At 40.0% G+C, this 22656-nt stretch overlaps 1 protein-coding gene across 9 annotated transcripts in view; it reads right to left on the reverse strand.

The window, feature by feature from the left end:
* Positions 1-22656, reverse strand: part of ZMIZ1 (zinc finger MIZ-type containing 1) — a 479832-nt gene that overhangs the window by 322476 nt on the left and 134700 nt on the right. For 8 of the 9 annotated variants that reach the window (XM_073596822.1, XM_073596823.1, XM_073596818.1 and 5 more), the window contains exon 3: positions 5507-5614. The exons of the other annotated variant lie outside the window; for it this stretch is intronic. The gene's annotated coding sequence lies outside the window, so the exon portion shown is untranslated. The remainder of the gene's footprint in view (positions 1-5506; positions 5615-22656) is intronic. 9 annotated transcript variants of the gene reach the window in all.

Below are 22656 nucleotides of genomic sequence, written 5' to 3' on the forward strand. Positions count from 1 at the left end.
CTCCATTACAATTACTACTGGAAAGGATGCCATAGTACCATAGACTGCCATTCTATTACAACTACTGTTGGGACAGCTCTATCCTGGTCAAAAGATAGATAGATAGAGAGATATATATATATATATATATATATATATATATATATATATATATATTATATAATATATAGTATCATACATTGTCCTGGGCAGAATGCTATAGTATCATACATTGCCCGTGTATTATAACTACTGTTGGACAGGATGTTATAGTACCATACATTGCCCCTCTATTATAACTATAACTGTGCAGTTTCCTCCTTGGAAAGATGTTATAGTACCATGCATAGCCCCTGTATTATAACTACTGCATGACAGGATGGTATGGTATATCATACATTGCCGCTGGCCAGTTTCCTCCTCGGCAGAATGCTAAAGTACCATACATTGCACCTCTATTCTTACAGCTGAGGAGTTTCTTTGTAGGCAAAATGCTTAAGTAAAATGCTTAATTGCTCCTCCATGATAATGCTTTGTTGGGCATTGTTTTATTGGCAGGTACTTTTACAATGTGCTGTACTTTGAAATACATGGGTATGACCATTTTTCTTTTGCAAATGCTTAAACCAATGTTTTGTAGTTCCAAGAACAGAAAGACTACCTATATAACTACTACTGCGTTATATGCAAGGTCTGGATTCACTGGTTCACTCACTGAACTCAAGAGAAGCAGCTAATTACACAGCTGAAATACATTCATGGAAACCTTTTACCCATCAAAGAATCCTAATTCTATAAAGCTACTTACATGATCCAGGTACCCCTTTCAGACAGCACATTATAGGCAGTGCAGATGCAATACGGCACACAAAAATGAAGGTCTTAAGAACTACTGTCAAGTATTTTCCTAATTAACACAACTGAATTTACGTTTTTAAATATTTGTCTGGGGGTTTAGCTTTAAATCTTTCTTGTGACTACCTTGTGATTTTTTTTTTTTTCAATCTCAAAGCCTAGTGGGCTGCATGCTACTGTACTAGAGTATACGACACACATGTAGATGCCTTTTAGAAATATTATCAAAGTGGTTCTTTAATCAGCCTTCTACTATAACACCAAAGGATGCTGCCACAGATTCCCACTTAGCCAATGACACAGGGAAGAGAATGCGGTTGATCTGCTACCTAGGCATTTCCTTGGCCATCAAGATATTTTGTTTTTTTTAACACACAATTCGATCAGTAAAGAGATAATTTAGTTCCACTTGTTTTTTTGTACTAGGCCAGTACAGTGAGATTAATGTTGAAGCGCCAACCAAATATACTTGGGGCAATCACAGAATGGCTGCATTCATATTACAACGTAAAGTGATCTGACTGGAAACTGCAGTTCCAACTAAAACAGAAACGTCGGTGGCGAAATTAAAATTGATTGTCGCTTGCTAATTGTCAAACAGAACCACAATATGGGCTATATAAGCTCGCTTATTATAGAAATAAGCACACACAAGCATGAACACCTAATTAATACATTTATAATTGCAATCAGTAATCCCTGTACGTTTCGTTTTCTTACAAAGCATATGCCATGAGTTCTGTACACAAACACATGCACGCATAGAGAGCAGCAGAAAAACAGAATGTTCCCGTCAGGGGAATGTTCTTATGACAGAATTATTTTCCTGAGGAAAGAACACGCTGTCACAGCCCCTGCCAGTCGCAGACAGCCAATGACTAGAGCTGCACCCCTGGGCTCCTGTACCATGATTTTTTGAGGGTGGATAAACAAATAGGGCAGAAGCTTCTAATATACTTTAACGTGTGTGTTGCCAAACTAGATTGGAATAACGGAACTGAAAGCGAATATATCTAAGAAAGTAGAACAAGTCAGATGTAATACACACATATGATCTGGTCACTTGAGTTCTTGACGGAAATTAAAAACATGACCCTTTTGCCCTTGTTACTCATGGCAGCAATCATATCTAGTCTGTTTTTTTTATATGCAAGTATTTTAGCACATAGAGGATGGCAAGTCCTTAATGATGAACCATTATCTGTTAGTAATTGTAGTATTTGAACAACCAAGAATAAGAGTTTTCTACTAACGGGCCTGGGCTATCAAACTGGCATATGTGGCTGCAGCCAGAAAAGATTTATGCATTATGGTCTGCACTCCCTCTTTAAGAAACTGCGTACACTTATTTGTAATAATCCAGTCATCTCATCAACTGCTTACATCCCTAATTTACCTTTCTATTGCCTTAGACCTACACTGCCAATGAAAATTGACACTCGGTAGGAGGTGGATCGTCTCAATACTTCTCACCTGGGTGTTACAGACCTCAATCAACTCTTAATAAACTGTCTGTAAACCCTGATATGATCCACTTCTACATCTCTATACTTTAAGGTCTAAGGGAGTTTGACCAGCTTTGCCTGAAAATGCACCTCAACTGGACATGTTGCATCTGAAAAAAATAGAACACAAGTAAAGAAGGACAAAACAGCCCTTGGCCATCTAAACTACTCCACTGAAGTCAATGGGATTTCACAGACCTCCATTTGAAGTGTTTTTGAAACCCACATCAAACGCAGGAAAACATCGTCTGACAGTCAGAGATATAAAAGTTGGCTAAAGTTTCCAAGAGAGAGAAAAAATAACCACTTTCATTGTTCACATTTTAAAGCTGAACTCCTATTCCCAATACTCCTTCACCTCTGCTGAAATTTAAAAAAAAAAAAAAAAAAAGAGTATATGTTATCCTTTCAGCACGTGTGTAGTTTTGGCTGAACTCACATCTTAAATGTGAACAATGTAGCAAGACTCTACACTTAGATATGTAGGGTGAAGATCCTTATAACACTCCCTGTTACATGCTTTGCGTAAGTGATAATGGTACCAATCGTGATCCAAATGGAAATCCTACAGGTGATATGTTTCCGTTAAACCCTACAAGAGATCTAAGCAGTTGGAGTGTGTTTTAATATAGGTGATCCTAAGAAATACTAAAATCTGAATTATTTCTTGACTATGTCCTTTTAGTTATTGGTGAGGAGGTCAATGTGTTTTAACCTGTTGATTCTCAGAATGTTCTGGATACATGGTGAAAAAAATATGGGCCCATGTGTTTCCATTAAGGCATGCCGAGTTAAACCAGCCTTAATGCACCAGAAAAAAAAAAAAAAAAAAAAAAGCCAGGACTACAATGCAATACACATGGCTATATTGTTCTTTGGAATACCCATCTCTTCAAAAGGTCAGACTACCCAAAACAGATATTTTAGTTTTTTGATAAATGCTTGGTAATTATTGATATAAAGTTTTTCTTTTAAATATCTCATGAACTTTGCTTGACATCTTCACTTTCCAGGCCTGCACACCTGCCGTTGCAAGTGGGTCCCACTAATGACAGAGAAATATTTCTAATGCTGGCCATACATGGGTCGAATTTCGAAAGAACCTTCTTTCGAAAATCTTATCTAAGAATTTTCATTCGTATTTCGCACCATTAGTGGGCTGCAGCAACAGCCGATTTTCGGGCGGCATTGAATTTTAATAATCGGACATGTTGGAATTTTTTTTAAAAAACGAACGATTTTCTAATCAATGATGGGAGAATCGTGCGAGAAATGTAAATCGAAAAAGAAATGCGCATGTGCAAGAAAAGAAAATTCCCGGAAAGAAAAGCAGATTTCCAGACACAAATATCTTTACTGTAGGAACATGAGGTGAAATTGAAGGCTTGGTTGGTCGCATTTCGAAATCAATGGTGGCACAATCGGATCACAAAACGCACACATTTTCTAAATTTTCAAAAGAAAGTTCTTTCGAAATTCGACCCGTGTATGGCCAGCATAAGGGAGCCTGAGAGAGTTATAGGATGTCAGTGGGTGAGTACTTTTAAAGTTAGGATAAAAAGTTGGATCCCACAGGACTGAAATCATCACATATGCATTTCAATAGAAATAAAGTAATTCCAAATTGCATCTATTCAACAATGCACGTATAAACTCTTCAACAGTGGAACCATTTTGGCACAGGGTTTCCACTAATATTTATATTCTATGCATAATTACTGTTGTGTCCTTTTTTTCTTAGCTCTAACAGTCAACATGGTAACCTTTTTCTGTAGGCCAACTACCAAACATAATTAAAGTGGACCTTCCCCCACTTTCACCAAACATTTACAGCAGCATACAGCTCTACATGTGGATATGAAATAATCTTGCATTCATTAGTTTTTTACTTTCACAAAATTACTGTTTTTCCCCTTCTTGGTTGAGTGAGGCACAGGTGATGTAATCCTGGCCTCACAGCTGCATCCTGAGAAGTTCATCTCCCTTGATCCAGGAGGCAGACCCAAAGTTCTAGGCAAAATATAGGCAGATGGATTAATCTGCCCTTAGTAAAAATGACCACCATGAGAAGAAGCAGGAGGAAAATAAATATACGGTATGCAAAATATAAAAGCCTGCAATTATCTATAAGTATCTGTTTGTAGAGCGACTTTACTAAACGTTTTTAAAGGTGCCTTTTTTGTAATTTTTTTGAGAAGGGTGAAGTTCCTCTTTAACATCCCCACCAGTAAAGCATTGAGAAATGTATGGTATTAATGTTGACAAGTACATCGCTTTTATTTTTAGAAAGCTACAGCTGTATTATAGGCCCAATGTAAAAGATACTATCATTACACAATGACTTAAGATCACCACCTCTTCACCGGCTGAAAACAGATTGTACTCCCCATAAAAGGGCCTCCCTTCTCTGACAAGGACAAGCAGCAGAAAAAGAAGCTGCCTCCTGAAAAGATTCTGGCACCAAGGAATTCAGACTCTTTCGAGGTGCAAAAGCACTCTATACGATTACATCCTTTCAAAGTTAATAACAGAGCAGAGAAGCAGGTATGGCAAGGTGGCACAGAATGAAACACATACAAAATAAGGCAAGATTATACAGCTGCCAGGATATTACAAAACAAGAAGGGTAAAAATCTCTATGTTGAGTCACACAGGAAGAAATAATTTTATGGTGCCAACAGTTCAAGCGAAGTGTTGAATACTTTCTGCTCACTTTTTTGAGACTGTAAATACAGACGTCTATACCAATGAAGAACAGAGCACAGTTCTAGTCAATTAATGAACAAACTGTGATACATTTAAAAAAAAAAAAAAAAAAAAGGATCAACAACCCTCATCTGACCAAAGATGATGGTCAGATGTAAAAGCATTATCTGGTCATCAGGAGCAGTCTTTCCTGGCAACTTTGGACATACTGATTAGATTTAGGAAAGTATAAGGAGAAGCAAGCGCCGCCAAAAACCTTCAGGCTGGCTTATCTGACAAGAAATCCATCCAATCCATGCTCCAAGACTGCTCAGTCAGTCTAATGACCACAGACATGAAATTAGGCTGGATCAGACTGAAATCAACCAGATTGGGTAAAGCTGATCTCAAATTTTAGGCTAGTTTAAGACATAAGTCTCTTATGCATGATATGTGGGTAAATCAATAAAAGCTGTCCTTACCAGTGTTGGGCAGGATAAGGTGATCCAATCAAGAAGGGTAGACGTCTTGCCCTACATGGGTGGTTTTGGGAGTCTTGCAACCAAAGAATGGGAAACACTTGTTTTGTCCTAAAGAGACATATAAAGTGCTTAATAACCAATTCTTCATACACAGACATATCAAAAGGGTCGTAACATTTGAAGGCAATAGTAAATGAACTTTACAAACAGCAATTTATAAAGAAAATCGTCAGCACAAGAGGTGTACAAAATAAATACAGATGATAATAGTTTAACAAAAGTTAAATACATAAAATGACTATTGAACAGTGTAACCAAGAATAAATGGCTTAAGTTACCAAATCAAAGCTATTTTTAAAAAGCATTCCATATAGGAAAATAAGTTATGATAAAAATCTACACTGGGTGAATATACAGGTAAAAGCCAGTAAATTAGAATATTTTGAAAAACTTGATTTATTTCAGTAATTGCATTCAAAAGGTGTAACTTGTACATTATATTTATTCATTGCACACAGACTGATGCATTCAAATGTTTATTTCATTTAATTTTGATGATTTGAAGTGGCAACAAATGAAAATCCAAAATTCCGTGTGTCACAAAATTCGAATATTACTTAAGGCTAATACAAAAAAGGGATTTTTTAGAAATGTTGGCCAACTGAAAAGTATGAAAATGAAAAATATGAGCATGTACAATACTCAATACTTGGTTGGAGCTCCTTTTGCCTCAATTACTGCATTAATGCGGCGTGGCATGGAGTCGATGAGTTTCTGGCACTGCTCAGGTGTTATGAGAGCCCAGGTTGCTCTGATAGTGGCCTTCAACTCTTCTGCATTGTTGGGTCTGGCATTCTGCATCTTCCTTTTCACAATACCCCACAGATTTTCTATGGGGCTAAGGTCAGGGGAGTTGGCTGGCCAATTTAGAACAGAAATACCATGGTCCGTAAACCAGGCACGGGTAGATTTTGCGCTGTGTGCAGGCGCCAAGTCCTGTTGGAATCTGAAATCTCCATCTCCATAGAGCAGGTCAGCAGCAGGAAGCATGAAGTGCTCTAAAACTTGCTGGTAGACGGCTGCGTTGACCCTGGATCTCAGGAAACAGAGTGGACCGACACCAGCAGATGACATGGCACCCCAAACCATCACTGATGGTGGAAACTTTACACTAGACTTCAGGCAACGTGGATCCTGTGCCTCTCCTGTCTTCCTCCAGACTCTGGGACCTCGATTTCCAAAGGAAATGCAAAACTTGCTTTCGTCAGAAAACATGACTTTGGACCACTCAGCAGCAGTCCAGCTCTTTTTCCTTAGCCCAGGTGAGACGCTTTTCGCGCTGTTTCTTGGTCAACAGTGGCTTGACACGAGGTATGCGGCAGTTGAAACCCATGTCTTTCAAGCGTCTCTTGGTGGTGGATCTTGAAGCACTGACTCCAGCAGCTGTCCACTCCTTGTGAATCTCCCCCACATTTTTGAATGGGTTTTTTTTCACAATCTTGACTAGGGCGCGGTGATCCCTATCGCTTGTACACTTTTTCTGACCACAGTTTTTCCTTCCCTTTGCCTCTCTATTAATGTGTTTGGACACAGAGCTCTGAGAACAGCCAGCCTCTTCAGCAATAACCTTTTGTGTCTTTCCCTCCTTGTGCAATGTGTCGATGGTCGCCTTTTGGACAGCTGTCAAATCTGAAGTCTTCCCCATGTTTGTGTAGGCTTCAGAACTGGACTGAGAGACCATTTAAAGCCCTTTGCAGGTGTTTTGAGTTAATCAGCTGATTAGTTTGTGGCACCAGGTGTCTTCAAAATTTAACCCTTACACAATATTCGAATTTTGTGACACACGGAATTTTGGATTTTCATTTGTTGCCACTTCAAATCATCAAAATTAAATGAAATAAACATTTGAATGCATCAGTCTGTGTGCAATGAATAAATATAATGTACAAGTTACACCTTTTGAATGCAATTACTGAAATAAATCAAGTTTTTCAAAATATTCTAATTTACTGGCTTTTACCTGTATAAGCCAAGTGTTAAAATCCTAGTCGAGAAAATACCAGTTTCACCCCCCCCCAGGGCTGGCGTTTAGGATAGAAAAAGTTGTCAATTTGCAAGGGGGGCACCCCTCCAAATTTACCCCTGACCATAGCTGAACAACTTGACGGTGATCAGAGTTGTTACAGTAGGCAGCCACCTGCAAACCTATTTGCCTGCTTTTGGTGAGCTGCACAGGGCTCTATTCAGTGCAACCTGCAAAAAGAAGAGACAGTTGTAGACAGAACAGAGCTATGACAGTCTCCAACCACAGCCTGGCTGCCTAGTTATTCAGCCCTGTGGCCCATGTGCGACTGTGACTCTGTTACAATACTATGCCATAGCCAGCTGCCACTCTTCCCCCACCACAACCTGTCAATCAGATCTCAGATACTGTGGTCAGTAAGCAGTCTTGAATGAAGTGCCAAAAGACCTCCTCCTTGAAAGTATAGGTATTTAACTTCCTCTCCTGAACGTAATATATTCTGGCTGCACGGCATGCACGCAGGGATCGTGGAGCAGTAATCAGTAGTGGCAGAGTTGCCAACATGGAGTGGAGTTGTTTTTTTTTTATCTTTAAAATATGTGAGTCTGGTGAACTATACTACTGGTCTAGAATAAATAAATACATAAATAATGATAACTGCACTATAATGTATGTAGAGTCTGTACGGAGATGCACGATCCCGACGGTGCTGGACCTGATAGAGAGGGTGCTTGTAACGACAATAGATGGTGCCATGCAAAACTAGCAATAAGAAACAAAGTCACCAGCACTCCAGGCATGCATTTGCAGGATTTCTTGTGAACACATCATGTCACATAGGTCAAATACCCTATTTGACCTATGTGAAATGAGGTGTTCGCAATAAATTCTGCAAATGCATGTCTGGAGTGCTGGTGGCTAGGTTTGTTGTTATTGCACTAAAATTAATGTTACCTACAAAGAGTCATTTACAGGATAACTCATGTACGTGTTTTTTGTACACCATGCTGTATATTTTCTATTCCACACAGACGACTTCTGTATATTCCCTATTCTACACTTCTTCATTCTGTATACTGTGCTGTACATTCCCTATGCCATACTGCTCATTCTGTACAATGTGTTACTTTTTCCCTAACCCATTGCTTTGGGTCCTTAAAATGTTAAGAAAATAGAAGAATAAATACATTTTACAAAAAAAGGAAATGTGATGAGAGGAGATTAAGAGCATTGAGGACAGATGAGAGTTAAAGTGAAAAGGAAGGATTTTGAAAGGGGAATTCTTCTTTGGACCACTGCAATAAGAATAAAGCATTATTAGTCATTTGGCAAGAAAAAGTAAAGCTTGTGGTAACAGCAAGAACAAAAGGCGAAAATAAAAAGCTACAACAAATGCTGTAAACTCTCAGAGAAGATGCAAAAGGAAATGTTATCAAGAGAAAGAGAAAAATTGCCAGGGTCTACTCTCGGTCTATGGCTTAAGCCAGAGGTAGGCAACCTCGGCCCTCCAGCTGTGGTGAAACTACAAATCCCATCATGCCTCTGCCTCTCAGAGTCATGCCTGTGATTGTCAGGGTCTTGAAATGTCTCATGGGACTTGTAGTTTCAAAACAGCTGGAGGGCTGAGGTTGCCTACCCCAGGCAAAAGTGGAAAGCCAAAAAATGAACATGCTTTAATAGTAGCAAAGTAAATACAAAAACTCAGAATGGACGATTTTAAATAAAATCAGAACACTTAGAGCCCTTTCACACTGGGCCAGGGGCGGCGTCGGCGGTAAAACGCCTTTATTATTACCGTCGGTTTTACCCCCCGCTAGCAGCCGAGAAAGGGTTAAATACTTTGCCGGCGGTATAGCTGCGCCGTCCCATTGATTTCAATGGGCAGGAGCGGTAAAGGAGCGGTATACACACCGCTCCGAAGATGCTGCTGGCAGGACTTTTTTTACCGTCCTGCCAGCGCATCGCTCCAGTGTGAAAGTAGCGGCACTTTCGGGTCGGTTTGCAGGCGCTATTATTAGCGCAATAGCGCCTGCAAACCGCCCCAGTGTGAAAGGGCTCTTAAGAGCCTAACTAAGCAATGCCTTGGCTATAATAGGAAAGTCATGTTAATATCAGGGCTAAGAAGCTTTTGGATAAATTCTTGTGCCAAGAAACATGGGGCTATCCCCTTTTGGCCCTGTGGTGCAAGAGCCAGCTGCCTACTGCAGCTGTCGGAATATGGAGTGCTGCAAGAAAACTGTACAACTACACAGTACATTTTTTATATACATATATATTTTATATATATATATATATATATAAACATATATACACACTATATATATATATATAAAAATCATTATATATATATACATACATACATATATATATATATATATATATATATATATATATATATATATATATATATATATATATATATATATATGTATGTGTATGTATGTATGTATATGTATATATATTCTATATACACACACACATTTTTTGGTGAAACACAATCTAAACTTGGGACTACAGGGCAGAATTCAGAACCCAATTTTTTTTTAAACAAGTTGGGGAAAGCAAAGCTTGTATCTGCCTGGAGTGAAGCATAAATAGAAGTGTTAATCCTCAAGACATACAACTACACAAAAAAGGAAGATAGAATAAGATTACCTTTCTAAATTTGGATCACAATGTTAGTAGCTGATAGGGGCATGATTTATCCTTCATTTGGTTAGGCTGCTTCTATACAAGATATTCAACTAAGGGGTTACATATACATATGTTACAGGGTACTGAAAAATACTGACAAGACAGAAAAAAAATGACACACACACTTCTCGCTATTCAGAAGGGTAACACATGGACACTGGTGTGAAGTCAGGCCAGTGGCAGCACAAGAACTTAGAACTGACAAGGATAATAAAAGGGAGTGGAAAAATAGGCCTGGATCCAGATGTTGCTTTCACTTCTTGTTAATTTTCATATCTTTCAAAAGCCACTGGCAGCACAAGAGTTAAAGGAAGAGGTGGGTGACAGGAGAGTGATCCTGACACTGAAAAGAATTAGGCTCAAAGCTGTGATCCGGGAGCAGTGAAATTAAAAGGAACGACCCGTAATCTATCACTCCTGACATCTGTTAACTCCAGCGGGGTGGGCGCCAATCAATACTGGCTGACAGCCAATGCAGAGGAGCTGGCAACGAGTAAGAGTATGAGGGGACGAAAATAAAATTCATATTCAAGACAAATGGTGCCTGGTTCCCAGTCAAACACATACACACACTTTTTTTTGGCCTAAGTATCATAATTTATTATTAATGCATTAAGAACATGGAGGTCAGAATACTGTGAGAAAATGCAGAGCTGGCCACAATGGAAGAGAATCAAGTTCCAGAAATGGCACTAGGTGTTTTTTATGACATTGACACACAACTGCAAATCCAAAATTAACCTAGGACATCAAGAAGGAAGCCATCAAACCATAAAAAGAACATTGGACACATATGTAATCAGTTTTGTAGAATTTTTTTTTTTTGCTACTTTAAAATAAGATTACTTGATTATGGGCTACACAAGACAATACTAAAATGTTTTGTTTTTTTTATGCATATTATCCTTAAAGCAGGCCGTAACTTCCATCTACATGTTTACTTAATCCCCCCTTCAGGATATTACAAGTTTTTTTTTTTGGGGGGGGGGAATACATTTTCTTATGGAGCGATCCAGATCCTATGTTTCTCACCAAATCAAAGCCTCCTGAAATACTCAGCTCATGCGCCCCAGGAGGTGTCCCATCCATAAGTCTTTCATATGACCAATGTCAGGGCATCTGTAAAGTGGTCTCTGCAAGTCCCGCACAGGCTTGGTGGATTTTGGGACAGCCCACAATTTAGTAGATTTGCTATGACCCTCCCAGTGCTCATAACTACATCCTATTGCTGGGGGCCCAGACACCCACTTTATCATTGATAAGTTATAGTTTTTCAGAGCCTCACTGAGCATTTACATATATAATGTTGCATGATCATTAACCCATCCGTGACATGTCTACTTTTGTAGTATAATGGATAATGAAAATGAAGAACAATAGTTCACAATATCTTTTGTCAGTTTAGAACAGTCAATGTAAAAGAAGGGTTTGCTGGTTACTAGGAGTTACTGCATGTTGTCCTTTTAAACAAGCCAAGGAAGAGCTCAACTAATTTCAGTAATCTATTTTATTAACCCTTAACCCTAAGCAGCAGAGTGTACAAAGCCGTTTATGAGCAAAAAGTACTAAAAACACAAAGACTTTTGCTTTCAGACGTTTGTTCTCAAGTCAAGAGCTAGAAAAGGGACATCATTTCTTAAAAACATACAGAGTGCATTAAATTATTCATCAGCATTAAACAGGATTTTTTTTAACAGCTCTCAGCTTTTATCAATCATTAATGCCTGCTCCACTTCCACCATGCAGCTCAGCTATTATGTTGCATGCCGGGGAAAGTATTAAAAATAAATAAAACAACAATGGGCCACTGCAGGCATGAATCACATTTCTATGCACTGGGTGGGAGGAAAAAAAATATGATATATTTTCTTGGCAAATGTAGCAGCTAAAACAGCAAAAAAAAAAAAAAAAAAACACCAATTTACCTCTCATCTGTGAAACCTAAATAAAGACAACAAGCAATGTCCCCAAAGTCACAGCTTTAGAAGTAGAAGGTTGCAGAAGTCTGACAGAATTGGAAGAATTCAGGAAGGGTGAAAGCCTTTCTACTTATGAAATTACAATGGGCAATACCAGGATTTTACGTGGATCTTAAAAAGGCAGCAATTTCTATAATAAATTTACTGTAAATGTGACATTATATAAAACTCCATAAAGAAATGTTTTTGGGCCAACCACACAAAAATATTACTAAAGCAGTGAAGGAAACCTATATGTATATATTTTTTAAGGTCCCGGGCACATGAACATATTTCCCAACTCAAGAGATACAGTTGCAGCTTACAGTCGCCCATAGTAAAGAATGGCCGTACAATGGTGATAAGTCATATTTGCGTAAAACTCACACATGGTCATAAATCCTTCAAGGCACACAAGCTGTGTTCAGGGATTTACACCTGTGCACACGTTTACCCGCGTATAGCTAGAAGCTTAGATACAGCCATTCATTACTATGAGTGACTGTATGCAGCAGCTGCGAGTCTTGGGTGCAAAAATACTCCCACAATTTACATTATACAGCCTCAAGTACCTGTGTACATGAGGCACAACAAATACGCTCAGATCCTTTCATTCTGCCATTCAAGAAAGAATTACTCTGAAGTAGAAAACTGAAGGTTAGCAAAACAAGGAATTTTGACCTGTAAATTCCATATTTTGGAATACAGTATAGGCTGAATATTCATAGTTCCTGGGTTAGAGGTCCAGGTGATTGGACACTGGCAAGCTTTGGAGGACACATTTCCTGAGCATCCTCCCTATGACCCTACCCTACTTGTGAGTCCATGTGAGCACTCGTGTAGCAAGCACTGCAGAGTAACCCAGCAATAGAAGCCCTGTATTGTAGTCCAAGATATGGAGTTTACAGGTAAGTGTTTTTTTGATTTTGCTGCTGTGATCTGACTTTTTATTAGAGGGTGGCTACAACCGTTCTACATGGTACCATTGTATGTAGGAATGTAACCTAAGATGGACCAGGGACTATGCATTATGGACTAGGAGATGTGTAGTGTACATAAAACAGTCCACATGGCCACAACTAACGCACACTGCCCATTCCAAATGGATGTAAAGGGGAAAATGAGGGGATCAGGAGCTCACGGAGGACATTACTAGAAGGGAAGAAAAACAGGACCTTTATAGTGAATGTAAAGGTTAATTTTTTTTTTTCTAAAATAGCAAACATGTCATACTTGCCTGCTCTGTGCAATGGTTTTTCAAGGCAGCCCTTACCCTCCTTTTCTGGGGTCCCCAGCCAGCGGTCTTGACTCCTCCACTTATCTGAGTGCCCACATAAGCTGCTCAGCCATGGCCCTGCTTACAGGGTTTGATTGGCAGCAGCAAGAGCCAATGGCTCCCGCTGTTACCAAGCCTCCTGTGAGAGAGGGGAGAGAAAAGCAGCACTGCAGATGTGTTGGATTAAGGTCGGGCTTAGGTAAATATTTGGGGGGGGGTTTACCTTAATAAAGAGAATGCATTAAGGTTAAAAAAACAAAAAAACAAAAAAAAAAACACCCTACTGCCACAACCCCTTTAAGCATTGTATGAATTAATTTGAAAAATAAAGATATTGTTTTTTGTCACTTTAATCATACAATAAAGGACACAGGCTGAGTATTTATAGGACTTTAGAGGCTCCCGAGCTGTGAATGAAAGGGTGGGACACAACTAGGCAAAAAACTGTGCCAACAGGCCCAAAAACAACAAGGGTCAACAGAACCAACTGCAGAATGCCGCTACAAGAACTTTAATCACTTGCCTACTGGGCAATTTTACCCCCTACTGCCTAGGCCAATTTTCAGCTTTCAGCCCTGTCACACTTTGAATGACAATTGCGCAGTCATGCAACACTGTACCAAAACGAAATTTATCATTTTTTTTTTATTATTTAAAGAAAAAAGTTTGTCAATTTGTAAATTCTGTAAATTTTGTAAAGAAGTAATTTTTCTCCTTCACTGATGTGCGCTGATGAGGCGGCATTAATAGGCATCACTAATGGGCACTGATTGGTGTCACTGATGAGCACTGCTGGGGCTGTACTGTATCCAGGGCACTGATGATCAGTGCCCTAAATACCTGCACGGGTCTCCCCTGCTAGAAGATTCTGCTGATCGGCTCTCCTCTCCACACACTCTGTCAGTGTGAGCTGATAAACGGCACTTCCTTGTTTACATGTGACCGGCTGTGATTGGACACAGCTGATCACATGGGTAAAGAGCCACGTCATTGGCTCTTTACCAAGATCTGGGTCACGCCGTGTTCTGGCCACAATCGCCTCACTGCGCATCCGTTTTGACAGCAAACAGCGAGATTTTTGAAAGAGAAACAACATAATTTTAGAGTGAATAAATACAGTATATAAATGTGGGTTATGCTACAGGAACAATACAATTAGCTGCTAGCACAAATGGTGCAAACTCAAAATTGTATATAAAAAAGGTGCTGTGCTCATTATGGCAAAACCTAATGTCATTAATATGAAATATATTGTGAAATGAACGCGAGTGACTGTGTGTTACTAACAATCAATGATGAACAATGTAATAGTGTGAGCAAAATTTACAAATACACAAAGTATCAATATTATCAAAAAGTGTCAATGTTTCAAAATAACCACCACTGACCACAAAATAAAAAACTGGATGCATATAAATGTGTTCAAAAAACACAATTTATACATGAACCAGTGTTGAAAATACAAAAACGTGCTATGAATAAGTGCAGTCAAGTCTCCATCAGGTGCCCCAAAGGTGTGCTCTAACCTGGCCATCTGACCCTCACTACAAAGGCTAATTTTGCTTAATATAGCACATACACTGGTCAACCAGATAGATCCAATCAATAGAGGAAAGGTGCACAGTTGGGATGCCAAATGACAATTCACAGTGCTCTGATAAACTGATAAAAAAAATTAAAAAAAAGTGCAAATACACTCCCATGGATAAATAAAAAGAAGCTCTTCCAAACCTGCTGTCACTCACATGCCTTCCCACTGCAGCTGTTGAAAGGCCAAACGCCGCTCGGGTGAATCATGCAGTCTGTAGCATTCCTTCAGACTGCATGATTCCGCATAATCTATCCCTGAGCGGTGTTTGGTCTTTCAGCCAGACTCAGTGACCCCTCTGTCCTTTAAGACCTGGGTTTCAACAGCCATACTTAGAAGCAGGAAGAAATAGCGAGTCTCCAAGACAACAGGTCTGACCTGTTTGGAGGGGGTCATCTCCTAGTTGTCCGAGTAGGTCTGTTTACCAGGTTCTTCTGGGCCAGTTTGGTGCAACGGAATCACAAGTTTCTTCTCTTGCTCTATGTTGCGCAGCAGATAAGGCAGAATTTGCACTGGAGGGAAGGCATAGCCTTGATTGAGACCAGGGAGCTTTGTCCAATGTTGGTGCTGGACGATCCTTGATCTGGACCAGAAATTGTGGTACCTTGTTGAATCTTGAGGTCCTGATATCCACGTCCAGGGTCCCCCATCTCAGATATTAGGTTTAATATGTTGTGGTAAAGGCCCATTTCTCCTTGGTCCAGGCGGTGATGGCTAAGATAATCTACCTTCCAGTTGTCCACTCCTAAGATGCAGAGATTGCTGGACAGTGTTTCTCTGTCAATGAGATGATCTGGCTTGCTTTATTCAAGGCTGCACAACTCCTTGGTGACTGATGTAGTCCACAGCAGATTGCACCCCGACTGGATGTCCTTGCAGAAGGAGGGTCCAGTGTTGCAGAAACATGCTCATTGTTCTGAGTTCCCAGAAGTTAAAAGGGGGGCTCGGCTTCCATCGATGACCATGTTCCTGAAGTGTGACAGATTGGAACACTCCTCCCTAGCCTAAAAAAGACTGGCATCTGTCAATAACGCTTTCCTGAGATATGGAAGGAACAACTTCCCCATTGTTAAGGCTGGGCTAAAGATCCACCAAGCTATGGCATTCCTTACCAGGCCGGACAGGAGCATGGGTAGGTTGAGAAAAGAAGCCTAGTTCTATGCTAACAAGATGTCCTGTTGGAGAGGCTTCAGATGAAATTCGAAGGTAGCCACCATGTGACCTAGAACTCTGATGAAGAACCTCACAGAGGGGCATCTATGATCTCAATTCTTGAGGGTGAGCTTTGAGAGAGAGAGAGAGAGCAGTTTCTTCTCTGGAAGGAAGACTTTTGCTTGGGCTTGGTCTAGAATCAGGCCCAAGTATTTCAGGCAAAAGAAATGGTGGAGAGAAAATATTTTGTATGGATGTTCATCACCTAGTCAGAAGCCTGAAGCATCTGAATTGTCCTGTGGATGTTTGTAGATATATGGAAGGGAGATTAATCCTTCATAGGAAGGTTGTCTAGATAACCTGTAATCTGAATGTGAGTTCAAGAAGAGGTGAGAGGCCCTTTGTGAATGCTCAGAGCAGAGGATAGGCCAAAAAAGCAGTGCAACAAATTGGAAGTGACGGTCTCTTACTACAAAGTTTGAAAAACGCTGATCAGGTGGCATTAAGGGGAATATGTGGGTAGGGACCTTGGATGTCTACAGATAAAGTTTTCCCCTCATCTCAAATAGGCAATAACTGACCTAGCATATTCCATGTGAAATTTTGGAATTTGAAATTATTTGTTTTGGGAGTTTAGGGCCAACTTGGTTATGGTAGCGTGAGCAAGTTTGAATATAAACCTTTAAACTCGTCTTGGGGAGACTGGCACAACTACTCCCTGAGATGTCTGCGACCCAGACATATGCAAACTGTAACAGATTCTTGGAAGTGAGGGCACCCCTTTCTTGGGAACAGGGCTTTGGGGAAGACTTGATGAGCTTTGCTGGCCAAATCTTGCACTGAAAGGAAGATCTGAACGTGGGCTTACAAGCTGAAGCCTAGGTAGAGTGTTAAAGTGCTCTGCATTTTTAGGAGGTAGAGGCTCCTGAAAAAAGGGGATTTTGGAACTTTCTGCAGTGGAAGAAGATGATTTTCTTTTTGTGACATCTTTGAAAATGTTTCAAGTGCTTCACTAAGAGAGACTCCCTCCTTAGGAGGGCATACTACGTAATGAGGCCTCTCTTACACTCTTACAGGCAGTTCCAGCTGACCAGACTTTGAGCCACAGGATTCTGCACATGTACCTAGGGGGTGTGTCTTCGAAAGCTTGCCAGTGTCAAATCACCTGAAGATATAAACCTATCCAGTTGAAAATAAATATATTAAGCTCTGGTGCTTGTAATTTTTGGTGTGGAGATTTTGGTTCTAAAGAAAAAAAAATGAATCTCCCTGAAGGCCTCATTTACAAAATTGTTTATATGCATGCAGCGGGCATGCAACTAAATGTGACCAAACAAGGATAAACTTGCTTCAAAGAAGTTATATCTAGGAAAGTGATCTGGGAAGCATGATGTGGGAATTCTTCAAATTTGTGTATACTTTCAAGATTACTCCTCCTGGTTTAAGTAAGTGCAGGAGTGCTATTTTGAGTGAGACCTTAACCACCCCCAAAGCGTGCCAAAGTGTGTGCTTTTTTTGTGGTACCATGCGTTTTGGTGGGCAAGTGTTTGCAAGATGGTGGGGGTACCATTAATGGCACCTGCATACATCTGCAAAAGGAAGCACATTTTTGTGCAGGGTGAACAAGCCCTTAACCTAAGCCCTATAAGCAGCAGTAATCTCCTCTTGTGCAGTACTCAAGCAGGCCCTGGGATCATGACACCAGAATCATATTTGTGAATTGCTTTACCTAGTAATTTCAATTCTATTGAACCAATCTTGTGTTTTACACATCTCTGTCATACCGCACAAACAGGTGATCAGCTGATTTAGCTTTTTTTAGCTTCTTGTGTTACCTTTCTGCCTGACTGGACATTGAATTAGCATTATCACACTACTAGTTCTTTGTATGCAGTGTGGCTGAACCCTATTGCTAGGAAAACCATTCATGTAATTGTACAGTATTTCACTATGTATTTAGCAGTCTGCTTAAAGTTGCTATTTTAATTGTAAAGTTAGTATGAGAAAAAGCATTTCAGAGAATGAGCTTCCAAAAACAAAATCTGCAACAGCAGCCAAAGCCATTTGCAAAAATTCAGCCCCCAAATACATACTTGCTCAGATGTCAACATAAGAAAATTGATCTTACCCAAAAATAGAGAGGAAAAATAAACAATGTAACAGAAATTACAATAGAAAAGATGATTTCACATAAGTTGCATTTGTATTCCATGAAACTAGGAAGAATTACAGGTAAATAAAACATTTAGGAAGTAATGCTTATAAAGATCAAGGAAGATGGTAATGACAGTGGTTTGCGGGAATACTATAAAGTTACAGCAGTTACCAAGTATAACTGTTTACTGTATGTTCAGGAAAGCCATATAAACCTAATGTTTAATCATACGGACAAGTCACTGCTACGCATGTACCGACTGACACAAGAGGCAGTGAATGCACTGTGTTTGTTCACAAGTCACTGTTACTCATCATACTTACAGAGGAGCCAGTGACTTCCCTATTCTCTATGACAAGTCACTGCTACTTATCATACTGACAGGAGAGCCAGTGACGTCAGTGTTCCCTATGACAAGTCACTGCTCACAGTCAAAGCCTGGAACATATAAATACAAATACATGAGGCCACACAAAAAGGGCAAAAAAAAAGGCAAAGATATAACAGGCATCATCTTACTAGACCCAGGTGAGTACAAGATGGCATCTGTTAGGTGATGCATTGTTCTGTGTGTCTGCAGCCCCCACTCTTCCTCGGAGAGGGAAGGAGCACTGCCAGGTTCCAAACACTAACCAGCCTGCGTTTAATAGTAGCTTGATATACAGCTCTGCAGATCACAGAATGGCAAGAGCCTTGATGAAAGGACTCAAGGGCTTGAGGCAATGGTGCATTGAAAAACAGCTGAATAAATGAGGGGGAGAGACAAAGATTAACTCTTGGGTGTTCTGCTGGCAGAGTATGGCACTGCAAAATGTGAAGCACCTTTAAACAGCAACAAGGTGGCCCTGCTAGCAATACGGTTATCAATGTCAGTATCATGACTGATATATCAACACAATAAATAATCAGTATTCTTTGGCTTATTTTTTACATTTTTAGTTCTGACATTTAGGTCCTTTACCATTTCTGGTCCTATAGAATAGGATATACCAAGAGTACGTTTACAGTATCATTAAACAAATCTTTATTTCATGAAAGCTGACCTAGGTATTTCTTACATTATGCAGTTGGGGCCTATCAAGAATTGATCCTCATGTTTGAAATTGCAGAAAGATTATTGTACGAATAGCTTTTAGGCTTCATGTACGATACTGCTGGTAAATGGACGTTTAGGAGCAGTTGGGTGTTTTCTGCTGCCCCTGAACCCTCTTCTGTTATTTTATCAGTACATGTACACAGGGTCGTTTATAGTCGTTTCTAGGCAGTTGAGATCAGAAGCATTTTTTGGAAAGCAAAAAAAATGCGTTCAGGAAGGATGTTCAGACTTCAGAGGCATTTGAAACGCCAAACGGCTGTAACAGCTTGCAAATGCGGTAACTCACGTTTAGTCGCATTTCGTTTACAGGCAATTTTAATTTTTGACTATTTGAAAAAAAAAAAAAAAGCGCTTCTAAACGCTGCATGTAAATGCGGCAAAACTGATATTTTTAAAGGTTGGTTACTATCTATCAAGTTACATTGTTCAGGAGAGGTTGTAACCGTCCCATGTACATTAAGCCTAAGGCCCCTTTCACACGGGCTTAGCTTTTAGCTGCAGTTAGACGAACATATCTACGGCACCTAAACTCAGACAATGTTTCTTTCTTATGGCCCTATTCACACACTGTGTTTCATTACCTGGGGTTTTGTGCAGTTAGGAAAAAATAAATTTGACTGCATCCAGGACTGATTTATCACAGCTATCTGTACATAACCGCAGGTAATCGCAGTGTACCATTTCACCTGCGGATAGCAGTGGCAACAAGGAAGGAAAGACAGTAAGCACATCAGAAAATGGCAAGAATGTTCCACCACAGCTAAATGCAGCCACATGTAAACGCACGTAATCACTGCTAATCGCAATGTACAACTGCAAGTGATCGCTGTGCCTGAAGTCTTCGAATTTCTTTACTTTTAACCGAGGCAGGACAGTCGCTCATGGGAAAGAGGCCTTACAGAGATGTTGAGTAGAATTGCACCGTTCTATCACAAGAAGTAAAGTCCTATTTTACTAAACATGTCATGCCAGCAAATACTTAGTGGGCTCCATACACATGTAAACATTTCTACTATTTTACCTAACTAAACTGAATGAATGAATGAAGTTTAGGAGGAATTTTCATGCCTGAAAAGCTACTGGATTTGACCCGGCACTACTGGTATTAAGCATCAGTTGCCAAGTCATTACCAGAATCATTACATTTCCAGAATTTTTATCCTGGAGATGTAAACAGAGTCATGCATGCTGAATTTATCGGCTGCCAGGAGAGGAGGGAGGAAAAGGAGCTGTGCAGGAGCTGAGGCGGGGGGTGCCCCTATCAGTGGAAGCATAAGTGTCGCTGCTGCTCCCACCCGAGCTCTTTTTCTGGCAGGAGCAGGGATGCAGGGAACTGAAGATGCCAGAAAAATCAAAGAGGTGTTTGCGCATGCCTATCCATATATGCATGCATGTTGTATGCAAGTGTATGCAGTGTGTACATATGTTGCATGCATGTGTAGGGCGTGTATATGCATGTTTGTGTGTGTGTGTGTGTGTGTGTGTGTGTGTGTGTGTGTGTGTGTGTACAGGTAGTGCTGTTCGGCTTAGCATATGAAGCTGATGGTGAAAAGAATCAAAGGGGGCACTGTGTACTGGCTGTATATACTTCTCACTCCTAAAATATGAACCTTACACACACCTGACCCCTATACTTTGTAGTTACATTACATACTCCTGACTCCCACACTGTAGGTAGGCTTAAGTTTAGGCTCAAGTTTGTATTGTGTGGCTTTGAGGCGGCCACGATGTCAGGGAAAGTGGAAGCTATCAACGGGCAGCTCTTCCTGTTCATAGACCCCCTAACCTGAGGAAGGCATTAATATAATACAGTAACCAGAAGCAGGGATGGGTGGAATATGCATTTGATAAAGTTAAAGTAACGGAGGGCGTCTAAGCATTGTCACATGTGCAGAAATGCATCGATAGTTCTACTTGAGCATAAACTACGGGTTAAAAGTACATTTTTCGACTGACTGCTTTAGAACATTGTTTAAACCAATCAGACATCCAAAATTTAGACTTTAAATTTAAACAACATTCAGCTTCACTTTGTACATATTAAACACAGATCATTACCAATGCACTGTCACTTTAACAGAAGCGCTAGCAGGTTTTCAACAGGTTTCAAACTGTAATGACGCTTGTTGAAAGACTGCTCGCAGGCCGCAAGCTTTTCATTTCCAGTAGAATTTAGTTGGGTAGGCGCAGTGAATATTTTCCTTCTGAATGACTGGGGTTTTCCTTACTGAACTCAAGAGAGATTGGGATGGGAGTTCGAAATTTTGATCTTGAAGGTTTAGAGTTTGTGACTTCAGAAGCCCAGGTTACAGGATTTTACAATACAATGTGACCAAGGAGTTAAGATATACCGGAAAAAAAAGCCTTAATGCCTAGGAAAGTAGGTGCCCCAGGAATAGGCACAGAATCCTGTCACAATGTACCCAAAACCAAGTACTCTGCCATTCTCCAAATTCTGGACATAAGGAAAGGTGCAGGCTTTATCTGAACTACAGCAGTTAAAGTTACATCTTCTGTGGACCAGTTTTCAACCAAGTCATACAAGCTTTGGACCACCTATGCCTAAATTTACTTTCTACCCTTTAAAATCATCACTAGATGTGCACGCCAGACCTTGACGCTGCTGCTTTCTATGTTGTCTATCTACAATCAATCTGTTGTTTAAGGCTTCTGTAGTTTGTTATATATTGCTTTTTACTTAGGATTTGCTTCTTTTTCACCTTTTTTCCATCCCCCCTTTTTATGAAGGTACTGATCAAACTAATATAAGGTGTTCCAGCACACACCTGTTCATACTGATTCCTAAAAAAAAAAAAAAAAAAAAAAAATTGCAATAAATGTTTGTCCTTCCCTTTGTGTGTGTCACTTACCTAATCTATATAAAAGTGCCAGGAGACCTATTCCTGTAGACATTTATTATTATTCACCTCGGGATGTTAGCCAGAAGCTCCATTCAAGATTAGAGTCTTGGTTACTGACAATGCAGGTGCATAGCGAGAAAAAGTTGTTTTCTCTATATAGTGTCATTCATGGGATCGTGTCAATCAGTTCTGTAATTCTTAAGCCTAGTACACAAGGTCCGAATGTTGGGCGGCATTGGCTGGTTTAATAGAAACAGGCCGACATTTGTCCCGTGTACAGCAGCTGGTCCAAAAGAAGCTTTGGTTGAAGGGTCATGACCGAAAAAGGTCTGCCGACCAGCTCCCAT

The sequence above is a fragment of the Aquarana catesbeiana genome, linkage group LG08, assembly GCF_042186555.1.
Source record: "Aquarana catesbeiana isolate 2022-GZ linkage group LG08, ASM4218655v1, whole genome shotgun sequence".
Taxonomy (NCBI): domain Eukaryota; kingdom Metazoa; phylum Chordata; class Amphibia; order Anura; family Ranidae; genus Aquarana; species Aquarana catesbeiana.